Source organism: Panthera pardus, unplaced genomic scaffold, assembly GCF_024362965.1.
Source record: "Panthera pardus isolate Hobbes unplaced genomic scaffold, ASM2436296v1 HiC_scaffold_2, whole genome shotgun sequence".
NCBI classification, from domain to species: Eukaryota; Metazoa; Chordata; class Mammalia; order Carnivora; family Felidae; genus Panthera; species Panthera pardus.
The window spans coordinates 53,798,137-53,816,961 of record NW_026526765.1 but is presented as its reverse complement, the minus strand read 5'-3'; the positions used below and the strand labels follow the sequence as shown (position 1 = coordinate 53,816,961).

The 18,825-nt window shown below is 36.6% G+C and overlaps 1 long non-coding RNA gene across 2 annotated transcripts in view; it reads left to right on the top strand.

Moving 5' to 3' along the window:
- Positions 1-18,825, top strand: part of LOC109267443 (uncharacterized) — a 92,317-nt gene that overhangs the window by 29,234 nt on the left and 44,258 nt on the right. The window contains exons 1-2 of one of the 2 annotated variants that reach the window (XR_002080100.2): positions 1,409-1,571; positions 1,793-1,843. The exons of the other annotated variant lie outside the window; for it this stretch is intronic. This is a non-coding gene — a long non-coding RNA (uncharacterized LOC109267443). Of the gene's footprint in view, positions 1-1,408; positions 1,572-1,792; positions 1,844-18,825 lie in introns of those variants that run through there. 2 annotated transcript variants of the gene reach the window in all.

Below are 18,825 nucleotides of genomic sequence, written 5' to 3'. Positions count from 1 at the left end.
ATTTGTCCTGGGAGGGTGAGATAAAATTTAAAGATTGAAATAAACCTTCTTCCTTTTCATGACATGTTCTCAAACACAAACTGTCTTCTGGAGGTGATTTGGGCCCAGCAGCTCCCTCTTTCATAGACGAGGAAAGCATTGAAAAGTTAATAGACTGGCAGGCAAGGTCACAGAGGAGGTTAGTGTGAGAGCCAGAAATGTGATTTCTAACTCTAAATAGCCTTCCACTCCCTGCTCATCCATAAGCCTTTGCTGCTGCCTTCTCCTTCTTCTGTTTTTAGAAACACATTTAGACCATTTTGAGTTGTGCTAATTATTCAGTGTGTATTAAATATCCATGTGAATTTGGAGACTGAAACAATTTGCCATGTATTTATTGCATCTACACACTCTGAGCACATGCTTGGCTTGTAAATGAGTCACTATATTACTTCACCATATAACAATACATTGATACTTATATTAAATAGTTGTTATTTTACAAGTTTATGTTAATTTTTATTTGAAATATTTCAAAGCAAATATGGCCATTTATTTACTCCCTGTTAGAGAAAGTGCACTTTATTTTTATTATTTCTTTTCAACTCTCTATTTCCTTTTGGTTGAGATTAGAATTAATCTTGGCTCCTTTGCCTCCCCCAAATAATAAAAAATGTCTTTTACTGAATGTCTACTATCTAAATGGCCCTATGCTAAATACTTTACAAAGAGGGATCTAATTCTTGAAATAATCCTGCAAACTAGGACTTGCTTTGCAGGTGGGAAGACTGGCTTAGAGAGATGAGTAATGTAGGGACCTACTGCTAGTAGGTGGTATGAATGGTTTTCAAAGACAGAACTCTGACTCTAAAACTTGCATCCTTTTCATTACCTGACATATATCTTCCCTGTCTACCACTCCTTTGGGCTCCTTTAAGGCATATTTGTGGATGTTGGTTATTTTATTTTATTTATTTTTTGTCTGTTCTGTATCTAGTTTTTATTTTGTTTTTGGAACTGTCTTTTTTTGCCATGGCATGCAATTCTGAAAGTGTTCTTAATTATTTGGCCCTGATTTCCCTGACAAAAGCTTGGGCATATAATCCAAATAGGGATTGCACAATCGAAAGGCTGACATAGACATTCGGGGTACTCTTTTTGCTGAATTTGTAGGCTCTGAGGACCATATACATTATCTCTGCCTTTATACAGTGAGGGTTATCTGGGAGAGCAGCGATTAGGGAAAGAGTGAGAGACATGATAACACTGTTTGAACCCCTTCAACCTTCTGTGCCTGAGACCAGTCCACCCCTCTGTAACTTCCAGATTAAGCATAACAATATATTCCTGCTGTTGCATAAACCAGCTTCAGTTAGATTTCTGCTACTTGCAAACAAACAGTCCTAATTGAGAATTCCTAACACGTATGTACTTTTATAGGACTTGAACAGCATTGTGAAGCTTGTCAGTGATAACTTCATCCCATGTAATGCTGACTATTTGGTGGTTACATGGCTGTTCCAGGTGATCAACCCAAGCTCCTCAACCTGGAGTCCCAGTGAAGGCAACTATTTGCCTGAGTGAAGACTCAGGTATGTAAAATTCATGATGACTGGGTAGAGATGCCCACTCATCTTCCACAATTGGGAAGGGAAGTCTGGGGGGAAGAGATGCAAAGGACTTAAGAATGATAAGCTCTTCTTAAGGTTGCATTTAATTTGATGTGCTGAAGCTTCTGTTCTTGGTGCTGAATATTCATGTTTTGTGAGGAATCCCAGAGGCTTCACAACAGTGTCATTTTCTACAATTCTAGAGTGAAGAGAAATGTGCCTTTTGCTGATAATGTACCTGAAGGGTGATGAAGGTGAGCTGTGGAGTTGTTTTTAACCATTTGCATTCTGACAAGTCATGTTATAAAAAGCTCACAATTCAGAAGATATTAACACTATGGGAGTTCTTGCTTAATTCCTGGTAAACTTGTTTTTAAAGGAGGATATGTGGAGGGCAAAAAGGCATAAGTAACCCATCTTTTAATAAACCCTGGTTAAACTCAGTGTGAGATGCATGCATTATTTCAAAGTAATTAACTTCTTGACTCAGTTTAAATTGCCATAAATTACATCTGCACCAATGACTTAGCCACCCTCTCCCCCTAGTAGTGCAAAATGTCATGGGTTGATAACAGGGTTAGAAGTAAATTGAAGCCAAAATGAAATCTTAATTCATGCAGGTTGACAGGATTCCTTATCACTACTCCCTGTTCAAATGCAAAGACTTGCTATCTTTTTACTTGCCAGCACTTTCCATCATGCTATAGGAAGATTTCTTAATAAATACTATTCTGAGGCATTTGCCTTTGGGGAAGCACAGTAACAGGAGAAAGTGAAATGTGGTTAGATTAGAAAAACAGAAACAGACTTCTTACATGAAGCAATTGGGAACAATGGGTGGTAGGTTAATTGAAAAAGTCATTTTGAGGGGGAATCATAAAAAATAAAACATACACACTTAAATGTTTTATTTTAATGTAAAAAATTTAAATATATATTCATTTGCCAACTTCATTAACATAATCTGAGGCCTTTTTTTGAGCAGATCTCCACCACTTGGAGTTCTGTATCTTTTTTCTTGACAAAACTGAATCCATGAATCTATGTCTCTCATATCCTATTTCCAGGTTCCATTTCTTTAGAAAGGGTCAGATTTAAAAATATGTATGAGGCTGCCTATTTCCAGATTCCATCTAAATTTTTTGGATTCCCCCATTTTATTCACATGAATTTCCGTAGCAATTTTTGATAGTGGTCCTATTTAGAACATCTTTTCACAACATTCACCTTGGTTTTCATAGTAAAACACCTTCCATTGTTTTTTGAACTCATATTTCAGTGGCTAACACAATAGTTCATTAAATATTTTAATTGCCTTGATAACTTCACCTGGTATAAACAAAGTAGGAACAAACACAATTGACTCTTCATAAAAGTACAGCCTGACTAGTGGGCCCATAATTGGGTAGAAGGCTAGGAAGATGCCTGTAAGTTTGTCATGCTATGGATATTAATTTGGTGAGCTTATCAGAAGGAATGGCACAGATCTGTTAATCTAATGAATAGTTTAAATGAAGGTTAATTAGGACTTGCTACAGCATAATGTTTTTAGAGAAGGAACTGGACTGAACCTTGTACTCAACAGACATTTTTTTTTTCTTTTTCAATCACTGATCTTTGCCTCAATGAGCAAGGAGAAGAAACCCGCAAGAAACTCAGACATCATTAAAAGTAGACTGTGTGTGTGTGCGTGTGTGTGTGTGTGTGTGTGTGTGTGTGTGTGTGTATGTTTTCAGAGTGAATAAGCCAATTAGAAGTGAACTCTGGTATCCATTGTAGCCACCGGGAGTGGGATGGAGAGGTGATAGGTGCATGCCTGCTGTGTTTGAAACAAGTGCAGGTAAGACTATAACCAGACTGGGACTGCTGGGGTACACACTTGTTTAAATTCTGCTTTGAGACCTGACTCAATCCCAAAGACAATCTCCAGTGAACTTGTTATCTCACAAATGTCACTGCCTTATTCCCTGTGGCTTTACAGGGAGGAATGTCAAAGTGATAAACTGGAAAGTGCATGCTGCCCTTGCCCGGCTGCTGTAAACATGTATCCAGCCTTCTCTCTATCAAAATCCCATAGCACTTGTTTGCAATCAGGTTCCATCCCCATACCATAGCAAGGGAACCAGAACTATGACAGGATGGCAGTTATAAATGTTTGGTAGCTTGGGGTAGGCTATAGATTGTTGAACGTAAATGCCATCTTTTTCCAACTAAACTGTGTTGCCATTACAATTTATAAGAACCAGTTTTTAATGCATTACTGATTAATGGGACAATACAATTATACCTATTAATGAAAAATAATTCTTGGTGTGCTTGGGGCTACAGAATTATTGAATTTGTCATCTATTGAGTATCTACAGGCTATAAACTTATTGGAGCATAGAGTAGAAGGCAAGAGGAAAAGGAATTGTGTTCACATTTTGGTAGATGCTAAGCAGGATCTTGCTTCTGCCTTGTGTGGGCAATCACCAGGTCTTATTGCAATGGATGTTACAAGCCTCTGTAAACATTCACACCACAAATGGACATGCAGAAGCCTTTCAGTTTATCCTGCTTTCTGAATGTTCCCTTGATAGGAACATGATTCATAGGTAATGAAATCTAAGCCATGTGGTTCTCAAGGGTTGTGGGACTGAGCTCCTCCTAATGGGAAAGGCTGATTCCAGATAAGCAGGCCTTGTTCTGATGTGTGATCAATGCTGAGAATTCTGTGCCTTCCTCCCACTCCCCAGTCAGAAACAGGACAGGAGGAGTGAAGAAAGAGGGTCTGGACTCAAAAGAATTGTTTGTAGAATTTGTGAAAGGCTTTTTACTTATGCTATTAACTTTGCATGTATAGTATCAGATGACATTATGGGGACAGAACTGTTTTCTATTAATATGAATAAGAAAATTAGGTATTTTTTTTAGCCTTTTTTCAAAGACTTCCTGACTCATTTCCCTCCTTGCTTTCTTTTGAGTTCTAGCTCTGACTCACCCATGAAGTTTCTAGTTAGGAAAAAAGTGAGAAAAGCTAGATTTGGTCCCATAGGTAGATAACTATGATTAGAAACACTTATGTGTTTATGTTACTATATTTTACATGTGGAATTACATGTCAGGTAATTATAGTGGGCATAATTATCTTTCTGCTGCAGTTCCTTATAACATAGGTATTAAAAAATGCTGAAGTGTTCTTTTCTGATATCTATGGACAATTGGATAGTGTCACGATTGGTTTTTAGTATCAGAATGTGGTTGTGGGCACTTGTATAAAACAAGACATATTCTTATTTAGGTAAATGGAAATGTTACTTACTGTAGCCACTGAAAAGATTATTATAAATCTTCTCATGATGCATTCATTAAAAAATAAAAATTGTGTCCTAAATAATTGAAGATATATTAATGATTCATACATGTGGGATTACTTGAAAAGCTCAACTTGTCCTTTAAGACACCATCTCTGCTGATTGTCAGGTGCTTTCATTTCTTGCAAATATTTCCTGTGCTTTTCCAATGACATATACTTTGTGCAGATTTGTGTATTTATTAATGACTCATCAAGTAATGTAAAAAAGGTGACAATATTGTATATTACATAATGACATTTCTTCTTTCTAGAGCTAAGTATTTTATATTAGCAGTTAGCCATGGTGCAGGATAGATAGCTATATGATGGGTAAAGTTTAGATTCAATTAATAAGACCTTTTAATATTTGGAAATTAAACAACTTAATTTTGTACTGCCAAAAAAAAAGAAAAACTGGTCTGATTTTAGGGTGACTCTGGGTCTGCTAATTAGGAAAGAGGCAGAAGCAATATAACACATCAGAAGCAGAAGAGTGACTGACTCCCAACAACTAGTGGAAATAAAGTAATTGTAGCTCAGCCATAATTTTGGATCAAATGTGAAGAGTGTTTGGTTCTATATGTAAATATCAGATATTCTCAAATAGAGAAAAGATGTTTTTGTGTTTAGAGGTGCTATTCTTAAGCTATCAAATATTGAAAATATGCTGCAGTCTATGGAAAAATCAGCTTAAAGTTTAAGACTATGTAGTTTCTTTATTCTACTTTTTTGTTAGCTCATCAGAATGAGAAATGTAAGCCTCAATTGTTCTCAAGGGCTTAACGGGCAATCTTGTTCAACTTTTCCCATATCATTGATTTATTCTGGACGTTGATCAAGTCTGACCCTGATCCAAGAACTGATGTGTGGGAAACAGAACACCACAATGACCATAGCACATATTCATTCAGGCTCCAAGATCTCTGAGAAAACTCGAGATCGTAAGGTTAAAAATAACCTGAAAGGACCTGAGTGAATTGCCCTTGGGAAATGTCTGTTTTTTAGTACACAGATAGGGGTGTTTTGCTTAAAGGAAGCCAGCTGTATATAGTACAGTGCATTCACTCCCTTCTTTGTCTTTGCTTCTATTGTAAAAATTCTTATCAGAACATATATATCTGCAAGATTGCTCTCGTTCGCAAGATACATACGATAGCTGAATCAGATGTACATTGTTGACATGCTTTGCTAAACTTCTGTTGTTAATCATTTCTGATCTGTTTTTCCTGAAAACGTGTATAAGAAGATGTACAATAAACCTTGGTACCTCCGGCTGTTGGCTCGGGGTCCCCTGTGGCTCCCTATACTGTCGTCTCTTTTTCTCAGTTCTTTCGCTGCCCCAGGTACACGGCCCATTGAGGTCAACATTGATGCTTCAGCATTGCAGGGACTTTGGCCTGAAGTGGGGTAGCAGGCAAAGCTAATCACCGTTTGGATCTCATCCAGATATGAACCATTTCAGTGTATTATCTGTTTCTATAGGCTTTTAAAATATCATTTCAATACCAAATTTGCCATGACCCAGGGACTCCTCAGTCAAATTCTACGAGAAAGTTGAAAGAAATATGTCATCATTGATTAAGTCAGCCCACAATTGATTGCCTCATCCTATGACTAGGACCAAGTATTGTCAGAAGGATATGATACATTAATGAGTTATGTTATTATCAGCCATATGGGTAACATGAAAAATACTAAGAGTAGTATACTCAAGTGGAAGAAAGCTTTTAAACTTTGCTCCTTTCTTCATTAATTATTGGGAAACATTTGGAGGCAAGATAGTTTTGATTGACTACATATCTGAATATTGCTTTGGGGGGGGTAGTTTCTTTCTGGCTAATTGAGTTAGAATACCTCTATAAAACTACATTCATTCAGAATGTGAGATCAGTTAAAATTCTCTAAGAGTGGCTATTGGTAGAAAATAGAAAAATGACATATATTTCCTTATTGCCAAATGAAAAGTGGATTTGTAGGATTTTTGAGGTCTGTTATGGGTACCATTCAATCATACCACAGGTATCAGCCCATATGTGCTGGTATCCACTTATACTGCCTTCCTTTCTGTTACTATGGAAAAACTGTTTTCCTACTTATGACCAACACTTCCCTGGTCCCCATTTTCCTGTGCTTTTTAAAGAATTATGGCAATTTCTCTTTTCCTCTATAATCAATTGTCCCCGCTCTGATTTTTCATCAGTATAATGACATAGAATATCATCCACTAAAAAAGAATCTCTTGCATTTACTTCCCTCTCTAGCTCCCATCCCCTTCCTTAGCTTCTCCATAACAAAACTTCCAGAAAAACAATCAATTATCACCTGTGGCCAGTTTCTCTCCTCCCTTATTTCTTGGCAATTCTCTCCTCATGCCGTCAAAGTTTTCTTGTCAAAGTCATCAGTGACTTTCCTTTTGCTCATCAAATGACCAATCCCTGGTTCTTATCTTACTTAACTAAGTTAACTCCCTTAACTTACTTATCTGACACAGGTGCTTATTCCCTAATTTTCAGTGTAGCTTTGGGAACACCATTCTTCCTTGATTCTTCTTTTACCTCACTGGGTACTTTTTCTATCTTTAACAGTTTCTTCTCATCTCCCTAAATAGTTCTTCTCATCTTTGGGTGTCTTGAGGCTATATCCTTAGACAATGCCTTTTCTTTACCCAACAGTCCCTCACTTTGTGATTTCATTAGATCTCATGGCTTTAATACCTTCTAAATATTAACAACTCCAAAATTTCTGTCTCCAAACTTGACCTTCTTCCCTGAACTCCAAACTTACAGATTCAAATGCCTACTTGTCATTTGCATTTATTTCATTGTATTGCAAACCTCCTAAAGTTAATATTGTATGTCTCCAACTGTGCTCCAATTTCTGCCCTTTGCTCCCCAACATTGCTGTTTTACTAAAGGGAAACTCCTTACTTCCATTTGCTCAGGCAAAAGTTAAAAAAAAAAAAGGAAAAAATAAGTAAAACTAAAGAACAAAATCAAAGATCATGGAGTTGTCCTTCACTCTATTTTTTCCCAAACCCCACTTCTAATTTTTCAGGAAATCCTGTTGGCTCTACAGTCAAAATACATACAGAATTGATCCATTTGTCATGTCTTTCATTATGATCACCTCTGTTCAACCTGCCAAATATTTTGTCCATGTTACTACTTTGGTCATCTAGCTGGTCCCCCTGCTTCCACACTAGCTCCTCCTGTGGTCTACACTCAACACAATAAGCAGAGTATCTTTTTACAGCTTGAGTTAGATCATGCTCTTCTCTTCACTATCACCAATTGGCATCCCATTTCAGTCAGAATAAATACCATAGACTTTTCCATGGCCTAACAAGCTTTTAAGATCAGCCCCTCCACTACTTTTCTAACTTCATTTCCTCATTTTCTCTTCCTTTGGCTCAACTTCCCAGTCTAGTGTCCTTGCTGTTCCTTAAACATTCCATTTAAGCTTCTGCTCCAGAGCCTTCCCTGATCCCTCTTCTTGGGACACTCTTTCCCCAAATATCCCATGAGTCACATGCTTCCTTTCTTCAGATCCTGCTCAAATGCCACCTTATTAGTGGGACTTTCCTCGTTACTGGATATAAAAATAACACTACCTGCCCTAAATTTCTATCACCTGCCCTATTGCTATTTATTTGTTAATTTGTTTGTTGTCTACCTTCTCCCACATGGAAAATATATGTTCCCTGAGGGCAGCATTGCTGAACACATGACAAAATATACATGTAACACAGGACAGTGCTTCTTAAACCTGAAGGATCATTACAGTCATCTGAATAGCATGTTAAAAATGAAAAATCTCGGATTTTTTTGCATAGTCACTGCAACATTCAAATAGATGGTAGAGCAATGTTTACTGGATAGCAAAGGGTCAGTAATTATTTGTTGAATGAATGAAGGACTGCATGTGTGTATAACCAGTGATTCACTCCCCACTCTTCAGGGGAGTGAATTATTATTTCCCTTTTTACTAAGTGCATATCTTAACTGAGTGCAACACTTGTTGAAAGGCACCGAAACAAGTAGAAATATAGATTATCTCTCAATTTATTTTGTTTGTTTTTAGCTAATTAAAGGGATTACTGTCATGGTTAATAAAATTAAGCCTAATCACCATAATCTCACAGAACAATCTTTCCTCAATCTTGGAATGAGATTGTCAGGTATTGAAAAGTCTATTTGAATAAATTTGAATAATATAGGTCAGGTTCAGGTAGACAAACATAGGTTGGAGTGGGGAAAAGCAAATTTTTGGAAGAGTATAATTAGATGTATAATAGTTATAGAGCTCTACCCTCTAAGTAACAATACACAACTAAAATCATCTGAAACTATGAGGATATTTAACAAGAATTCTGGATGTGTGGTAGATTTTAGGATTAGCTAATTTAGTACCTCAATGATGACACTTGTCTAGCCATTGATGAACCACCATTTTTGGTGGTTTGACTTTTCATGGTTATGATTACTGCATCGTGGTGGCTATATGGTTACTGTAGCTCTAGACTTTATGTCCTCCTACAATTACATCCATGAAATATATGTATGTATAAGAGGAAATGTGGGGGAATTTCTCCTTACATATCTATCTTTAAAATTTTTTTAACGTTTATTTATTTTTGAGAAAGAGAGACAGAGCATGTGTAGGGGAGGGGCAGAGAGAGAGGGAGACACAGAATCCGAAGCAGGCTCCAGGCTCTGAGCTGTCAGCACAGCCCGACATGGAGCTTAAACTCACGAACCATGAGATCATGACCTGAGCGGAAGTCACTGACGCTTAACTAACTGAACAACCCAGGTGCCCCTCTCCTTACATATCTTTTGACTAGGAAGGAAAACTATTCCCAAAGTCTCCTAGCAGAAGTTCCCAGATTGTGCCCCATGTCCAAGTCTGAAATTCAAAGTGTCTGATAAGCTGAGTGTTGGATGTTTTGGGTTTTTATAATGCAAGGCAGACTGCCAGGAAATAGGCACTTCTGGAAACAGGAGTGCCAGAACAAACATGGTGAATACCTAGTATAAAAGTAGAGGAATGCACATTTTTAATTTAAATTTGTGAACAATTTTCTCCCTTTCAATCTTCTTTCCAAGACAAAGGCTTTCTCTGGATCTCAGGAGGATGGTGGAACATTTTTGTGAGTAAAAGAATGAAGAAGGGCACCTGGGTGTCTCAGTCAGTTAAGCGTTCAACTTCAGCTCAGGTCATGATCTGACTCACTTTCCTGAGTTTGAGCCTTGTGTCAGTCTCTGTGCTGATAGTTCAGAGCCTGGAGCCTGTGTCTCCCCCTCTCTCTGCCCCTCCCCTGCTTGTGCTCTGTCTCTGTCTCTGTCTCTCTCTCAAAAATAAATAAACATTAAAAACAAAGAATGAAGATAAGAATGTATTTTAAGGAGTAATTGCTTTGGTATCCCTAAACCTAAATGGGTTTTACTAATCTTTTTGTTTTATACCTATTTGTAATCGTTGTAGAATTAGGGTTTTTGATGATATATGTAGCATCTTGTTCATGAGTGGTTACTGAAAATAGTTAATTATTTTTTGAAATAAGCTTTTAACCTTAGAGTAGTTTCTGGTTTACAGAAAATGTGTAAAAACAGTATAGAGTCCTGTGATACCCTATACTCAATTTTCTGTTTTTCATATTTAAATATCATACATTTGTCACAATTCTTGGATCAATATTGATTCATTAGTATTAACTAAAGTCCATACTTTATTCAGATTTTCTTTGTTTTAACCTAATGTCTTTTTGTTGTCGTTCTTCCAGAATGCCATCCAGCACACCACATTAATGGTTATGTCTCCTCAGCTACTTTTGGCCATTAAAGTTTCTCAGACCTTCCTTGTTTGTAGTGTTTTTGACAGTTTTAAGGAGTACTGGTCAGGTACTTTGTAGAAATCCCTCCATTGGGATTTGTCTGATGTTTTGCTCATGATTGGCCTTGAGGAATGTGCTCTTGGGAGAAAGAACACAGAGGTAAAGTTTGATTCTCATCACATCATATCAAGGGAACACACTATCAACATGAGTTATCACTGTTGATATTTACCTTGATCACCTGGCAGAGGCAGTGTTTGTCAGGTTTCTCTACTGGAAAGTTATCCTTTTTCCCTCTTGTTATACTCTGCTGTTTGGCAAACAGCTGCTACGAATCGCTTAAAGACAGGGCAGTTATCATTTATCTTATTCTTTTTTTAAAAATATAATTTATTGTCAAATTGGCTTCCATACAACACCCAGTGCTCATCTCAACAAGTGCCCTCCTCAATGCCCATCACCCACGTTCCCCTCTCCCCCACCCCCATCAACCCTCATTTTGTTCTCTGTATTTAAGAGTCTCTTATGGTTTGCCTTTCTCCCTTTCTGTTTGTAACTTTTTCTCCCCATCCCTTCCCCCATGGTCTACTGTTAAGTTTCTATCATTTATCTTCTTGAGGGAGGAATATCCATATAAACTGTGTGGAATTCTAAACAGATTTCTCTCTTCTTTCCCATTTCTTTATTTAATTGCTTATTAATATCAGTATGAACTGGTGAATATGTATTTTATTCTTTGGGTTATAATCCAATATTACTTTAGTTTGCTCAAATTGTTCCAGCTTTGGCCACTGGGAGCTCTTTTAATTAGTCCTGTTCCCTTTGACATACTTCCATTACTGCATGTGTGTATGGGTGTGTGTGTGTGTGTGTGTGTGTGTGTGTAGCACTACAAGGTGCTTCAAGCTCATCTTGTATATTTCTTGCCATATTCCTACAGTCATGCCATTTCTCCAAAGAGCCCTGTTTCCTTTCATTGAGAATGGTGTTAGAAGCCAAGATCTGCATGCTAGATACCATGGCCTCCAGGTATCTCAGCCAACAGACCAAGGAAATATATATGTGTATATACATATCTATAAACATTTCTATTGTAACCATCTGTCATTACCCTAAACATGAGTTCATGTGGTATCTTCAACTCTAATTTATTACTGCTTGCATCTTGCTAGTCTCTCCTCTTGCTTGTCTTTAACATTGCATTCCAACAATGAGAAATCTGGTTCCTACTATCCATCATCCATTTACTTAATTTTTCAATTACAGTGTACTTTCAAAATTGTTGGCTCGCACCCCCACGGGAATACAAATGCAGTACAGTGCTTGCTTGCAGTTCCCTTTACTTTTTGTATTTCAAATTCCACTCATTTTTAAAGTTGTAAAGTTAGTAGTTGTCCCCCAATCCTTTTCAGTGAAGATGTTTCATACCTTTGTAATATTGTTGGATTCCTTTGTCACATACTACTTCCCATCCTGTGATCCCTGGCCTCCTAAATGATTTTTCTTGAGGTTTGCATACATTAAGGTTCACACTTGGTGCTGCACAGTTCTTTGGGTTTTCACCAGTGTATTGAGTCATCTATCTGCCATTACTGTATTGTGAGGAATAGTTCTGCTGTCCTAAAAATCCCTTGTGTTCCATCTGTTAATCTCTCCTTCCCTCCCTACCCCCCAGACCTCTGGCAACCACTGATCTTTTTTTTTTTTTTTAACTGCTGATATTTTTAAATTATATCTATCGTTGCTTTTATCAGAATGTCATATAGTTAGCATCAGATAGTCTTTAGCCTTTTCAGACTGGCTTCTTTCACTTAGAAATATGCATATTTTCCTTTCAAAGATGCATATTTTCTCTTTGTTTCTGCTTTTCTGTGGCTTGAAGATGACATACTTAAGTATGGATATTTTATTTTATTTTTGTACATTTATTTATTTGGATATTGGGGGGGTAGGGATATTTATCCTGCTTATTGTTTTATGACTTTACTGAATATGTGGTTTGGTATCTCTCATTAATTTTTGAAAGTTCTGTCATTAATTTTGGAAATTATTTCAAATATTTCTTCTGTTCAGTTATCTCTTTCTTCTCTTCTGGTAGTCCAATAATATATATGTTATAGCTTTTGTAGTTGTCCCTCAGTTCTTGGATGAGCTATTGCTTTTTCTTCTTCTTTTTTTCTCTTTGTAATATATGTTAACTTGTGTTCAAGGTCACTGATTCTTTTCTTGGCTTTGTTGAGTCAATGGATAAGACATCAAAGGCATTCTTCATTTCTGTTATTGTGTTTTTGATTTCTAGCATTTCTTTTAGATTCATTCTTAGAGTTTTCATCTCTCTGTATATGTTACACACCTTTTCTTGTATGTATTGTATTTTCCATGAAATTTTAATGTATTAATTGTAATTATTTTAAATTCTCTGTCTGATAATTCCAGCATCTGTGGCATATATGAATCTGGCTCAGATGATTGCTTTGTCTCTTCAGTCTGTGTTTTTTTCTAGCTTTAAGCATGCTTGTAATATTTTATTGAAAGCCATTATATCAAGCAATAGAAACTGAGGTAAATAGGTCTTTGGCATGAAGAGTTATAGTAATCTTCCTAGGACTTGGGCTGTATTTAATTGCTATAGCTACAGATGCCAGAGACTTAAAACTCCTCTGGGTCTTTGCTTTTGTATCTTCTCTTGGTTGTGAGCTTCCCTTAGTACTCCTTCTCAGAGACAATCTGTCTTGTAGCTCTTTCAGCTCTAATCCATGGTTATCACACTGGAGCCTTTTTGTGTGGTGGTAAGATTTGGGGAGGAAGAGCATTCTATAATGTTCTAATTAAATTTCGGTCTTTTAGTGGCCTTGTGTACTGGGATCATGACATTCACAATTATTTTTCCCTTCCCTTTTTCAGTTTGGCCATGTCTTCAGCTTCTTTCTTTCTTTCTTTCTTTCTTTCTTTCTTTCTTTCTTTGGATGGGAATGATAATTTCCAAACTATGCATGTCAGAGCTAAACGTGAAGATCTCTCTATTAAGTTACTTTTGATCCATGCTCTTTCCCACCAACTCTTGTTTGGCATTTCTTTCTACCTTTGGGTAAATATTCTATGGAAGATGTGAGTTTATTTACTGTAATGCCTCTATCATCAGATACTCTCTTACCCTCTAAGATTCTGACAATATTATAGTTATACTTTGTTCTAGATTGGAATATCAGCTACTCCATGAAATCTCAGGTTTCTTCTCGCTTGGTTAGAATGAGTCTTTCACTATGAAGCAATTTGAACATTTCTTGATCATAGTGTTCATCAAATTATATTACAGATATTTCTTTATTCAAAAATAAGTCCACTTGCATTTTCATATTTGATGCTCTTCATTGTAATTGAACAATTTTTAAATTTGTTGTTTAATGTTTGTTTTTCACTTTAGAATAATACTTCCATAAGTGAAAGAGGTATGTTCTTATTGTTCAACACTGTATCTCCATTCATTTATTGAACAAGTATTTTTGAATGTTTACTAGGTGCTAGGCTATTAGACAAGGAATTGGGGATATTAGTAACAAGAAAAATGTATTTTCAGGTCTCTTATAGCCTAGCAATAGAGGGAAATACACACACACACACACACACACACACACACACACACAGATTATATAATAGTAATAAGTACCACAAAGGAAATAAAGGACATTGGGAATTAAGACTAACTATGTGTTAGGGGCCCATCAGAATAGATCTCTTCAGAGATGACATTTAGGCTGAGATATTAAGGGTACAAAGGAGTAAGACACCAGAGGATAGTAGAATTGTGTCTAGCTTTCCAATCTGAGTATTCATATTGTATGACACTAAGGTAGAAAGGATTTTAATTTTTTTGCACTGAGTACTTCTGAGTCAACAATTATGCACCATATATTTGTGTTCATACTATATATAGTAGCACATCGTAGGAAAGGTTGCCTCCAAGGAAGAAAGAAGGGTTTATGAGTAGGTTTACATTTGTAGTTGCCAAACACTGAGATCGGATCACATGTTATTTAATTTAATTCTACTACAACCTTGAAAGCCATTATTGTTTTTTACATACAAGACTAATCGGAACCTCAGAAGACCCACGTTTCTAATCCAAGTCCATAGAACTAGTAAGTGGGAAAAGTAAGATACAAATCCAGGAGTTTATGATGCCAAATTTCTTGTCCTATTGACCATATCATGTTACTTCCTAACAACAAATACTGTTGAGTAAATAAATAAGTTAAGGCTGGAAAATCTGCTAAATATGGACATTTAAGTCATGGTTATACTATAGTATAGAATACATACTATAGTATATAAAATTTAGAATTTTAAGTATTTTTGATTGGGTATTTTAAGTTATCTAAATTTTATGTGGATGAATTGTTCTATCTCAGTTTTGCAATACTGTGCTTATTTCTATGACAAGCATTCGTAATAAACTAATGTTTACCAGGCTGAAGGTGGCCGGAAGCTCAGGTTTTCAATCTGGATGTTTATATCTTAGAAACAGAGGTGAAAATATAAACCATTAAGCAGTGGGGTTTGTCACCTAACCCAATATAGGAATGTATAGCATTCAAAAGATCAAAACAAAATGTGTTTTGGAAACAGTTTGGAGACGTTTTATATTCAATGGATTCTAAAATGTTAGCCCCTTTCACCTATAGCCTCTGCAGCTGATAGCCTTCTGTTCACCAGAATGGGAAAATATGTTTCATATTAAGTGATGGCATAAGCATCTGTTTCTGTCATTTTGACTGCTCATCAGCTTCATTTCACATATGCAAATGATATAAGCTCTTTAAAAAAGAGCCCCATGGTGTAATTGACATTGTATTAAGGATTGTAAAATTTGTTATTCTCCTGGACCTTGATTTAACCCTTGGGTAAACTTTGAGTGCAATTCATGGCTAGACATTTAGAATATCTGATCACTTTAGGGAAGACCAAATCCAGATTACAGGTGTGTAGAAAGGTGGGAAGTATAATTTTAATGTCAAATGAAGGAGATGGTTAAGTGGACTAAGCCCTGGGACAGGTTGAGAAAATCTCTCGATTGTTTTGATTTACTCAGGAGGGCAAAGTCTGAGTTTGCTGTTAGTGTGTCTTTATGTCCACTCTAATCTCCTTTTTTTTTTTTTTTTTTTTTAGCAGAAGGAGGCCCAAGCTCCATCTTTGATAGAATAGTAGCTAACTGAAATGCCATAATACTATTTTGTTTTCAATATATACATTTTTCAGATTACCTTCTATTTGTGGCAAATACTACTGTGAATTGGTTACTTGTATTTTTTTTCACTTGAAATACAGCCACATAAGTAATAAAGACATTCAATTTAGAGAAAACAATGTGAGAAAAGCAACAGTAAAAGTGGCATATAAACATAGTAATATCGTTCATTCATTCAACAAGTATTGAGCATGTATTAATGCCAATCTTTATTCTAGACATTGGAGGAAATAATAATAAATAAGATAGATATGATCCCCTTTAGCAGCTATACAACTTAGAGGGGAAAGCAAATAAGAAAAATAAATAAGTGAATGAATATAAAATGTATTATATTGTGATAAGTTCTAAAAACAGAGGTTAAGGGGATAGAGAGTAAAGGAGTGTGTGTGTGTGTGTGTGTGTGTGTGTGTGTGTGTGTGTGTGTGTATGTCCATGGGCATGTGTTCACTATTGTAAATAGAGGATACTCTGGGGAAAGTTTTTTAAGGATGACTGGAATAAATTGAAGTAGTTATCTATGTAAGTATCTTGGACAAGGTAATTAAATGTAGAAGGAACAGCAACTATGAAGTCCTGAGGCAGAATAAACTTGGTGTGTTAGGAAAATAGCAAGAAAGCCATGTGGCTTGGCATGAGTGAATATGGCAGATAGTATAGAAAGATGAAGTAAAGGAGGAAGAAGTGTGATATCATGCAAGCCCTGTTCACCATGGCAAGGAGTTTGCACTGCATTCTGAATGTGATGGAAAGTTGTTGGAGATCTTTAAGTCAGGTTGTGCCAAGATCTGCTTTGTTAAAAAAATGTATCTTCCTGGTGATATTTACAGATGATAAAGAAGACTTTATGCAAGAGGAGACTTCTGCATTAAGTTTTAATGGGGGTTTTACAGTAAGGGAGACAGATTGGGTTCAATTCTCAATACAAAACAACTAGGGATTTATATCCAAGGGGTAGGATGGGGTCAGTGGCTAGACAATTACTAGGAAGAAACATCAGGGGTCAAGGAGATTTCAGCTAGACAGACTTGACAGTATTCTTGCTGAAGGCTGGCCAGAGTGATAAGATATCAAGGGTGGTCAGTTACCAAAATGTGAGATATAAGGAATTTGGTTAGATATTGAGGGTAGGGGATTCTCACTAAACTGATCCAGCAGGATTCTTGCTGAAACTGGATTCAGCAGGCCAAGGACAGAGCTCAAGGTTGGAGCCTGCTAGAGAAGACAGAGAAGCCTGACTCAAGTTTGATCAAGGAGAGAGCCCTTGTCAATTTTACATTTGGAAATGTCGCTTTGGAAATTTTGTGGAGAACCAAATGTACTGGGTCACAAGTTGAAGTAAAGAGGTGAATAGGAAGGGATTGCAGTGCTCTAGGTGAGGGACAATGGTGAATTGGCTGCTAAGTACAATTGTACAAACTGAGGATCAAATAGGAGCTGAAATACAGCTAGAGCTTTGCTCCTCAACCTTTGTGTCCTGGCATAGGGTTGTTTTTACATAGAGGAGGAAAGTCCCTTTTCTAATCTTTGCAAAGTCATCTGTTAAGCCATGTGCTCACAGAAGGGGCATATTTTTCTAAATCTCACAGATGCTTCATTTTCTCATCCAGCTATATGCCTGCCCAAAGTGTGTACCTTTCAAAATGTTACACAATGACAGTTTTTTTTTCTTTTTTTTTTCAGTTTGTCTTTTCACTTTTTTTATTTAATTTTTTTTTAATTTACATCCAAATTAGTTAGCATATAGTGCAACAATGATTTCAGGAGTAGGTTCCTTAGTGCCTCTTACCCATGTAGCCCATCCCCCCTCCCACACCCACTGCAGTAACCCTCTGTTTGTTCTCCATATTTATGAGTCTCTTAACACAATGACAATTTTAGTCCAGTAGCATCCTTGCTTCTACTATGGTTGTGATGATGGAAGTAGAGAGATGATAAGTTTCAAGAGCTTAATCAGTAGGATTTGCCAATATATTACATATATTAGTTGAATAAAAGAGAGAGGTCAAGAATGTCTCCAAGGCTTTTGACCTGAATGACTGGGTGAGAGGTATTGCTACTTAGTGAGATGGGGAAGCATAAGGAAAGAGGTAAGTTTTAAAGAGGGCAAATTTTCTTAAAAGGATTTTTTTTGGACATGTTAAAAGTGAGATGCCTATGAGACATTTAAGTGGTGATGTTTAATACTAAGTAGTGTGCATAAATCTGAAGTACAAATGAAAGGTTACAAAGGGGTACATATTTGAGAGTATCTGTACAGATAATATTTAAAGTTGAATGTGTGACTAGTGAATGAATGTAAGTTGAAAGAGAAGTGGGCTGAGGATTGAGGCCTGGAGCACTCTGACTTTTAGAGATCAGAAAGAGCAGAAACTAGCAAGAAGACTGAAAAGGAGCAGCCAGTGAAGTAAGAGAAAAGCTCAGGATAGTGTGATATCAGAGAAGCCAGATTAAGCATGTGTTTGAAGAACGGTAGAGTGATCAACTATGCTAAATGCAGCTAATAGGTTCAATCCAATGAGAACTGAGGACTGATCATTGGATTTGGCAAAATGGAGATAAATTATTACCCTGATAAACATGGTTTGCTAGTGTGCAAGAAACAAAATGTCTGATTAGAATGGATTGAAGAAAAGCATGGGGATAAAGAAATAGACCCAAAAGGTATGGAAAAAATTAATTTTAAAAAGTTTTTATTTTAACTCAAGTTAGTTAACATGCAGTGTTATATTAGTTTCAGGTGTACAATATGGTGATTCAACACTTCCATACATTACCCGGTGCTCATCATGACAGGTGTATTCCTTAATCCCCATCACCTGTT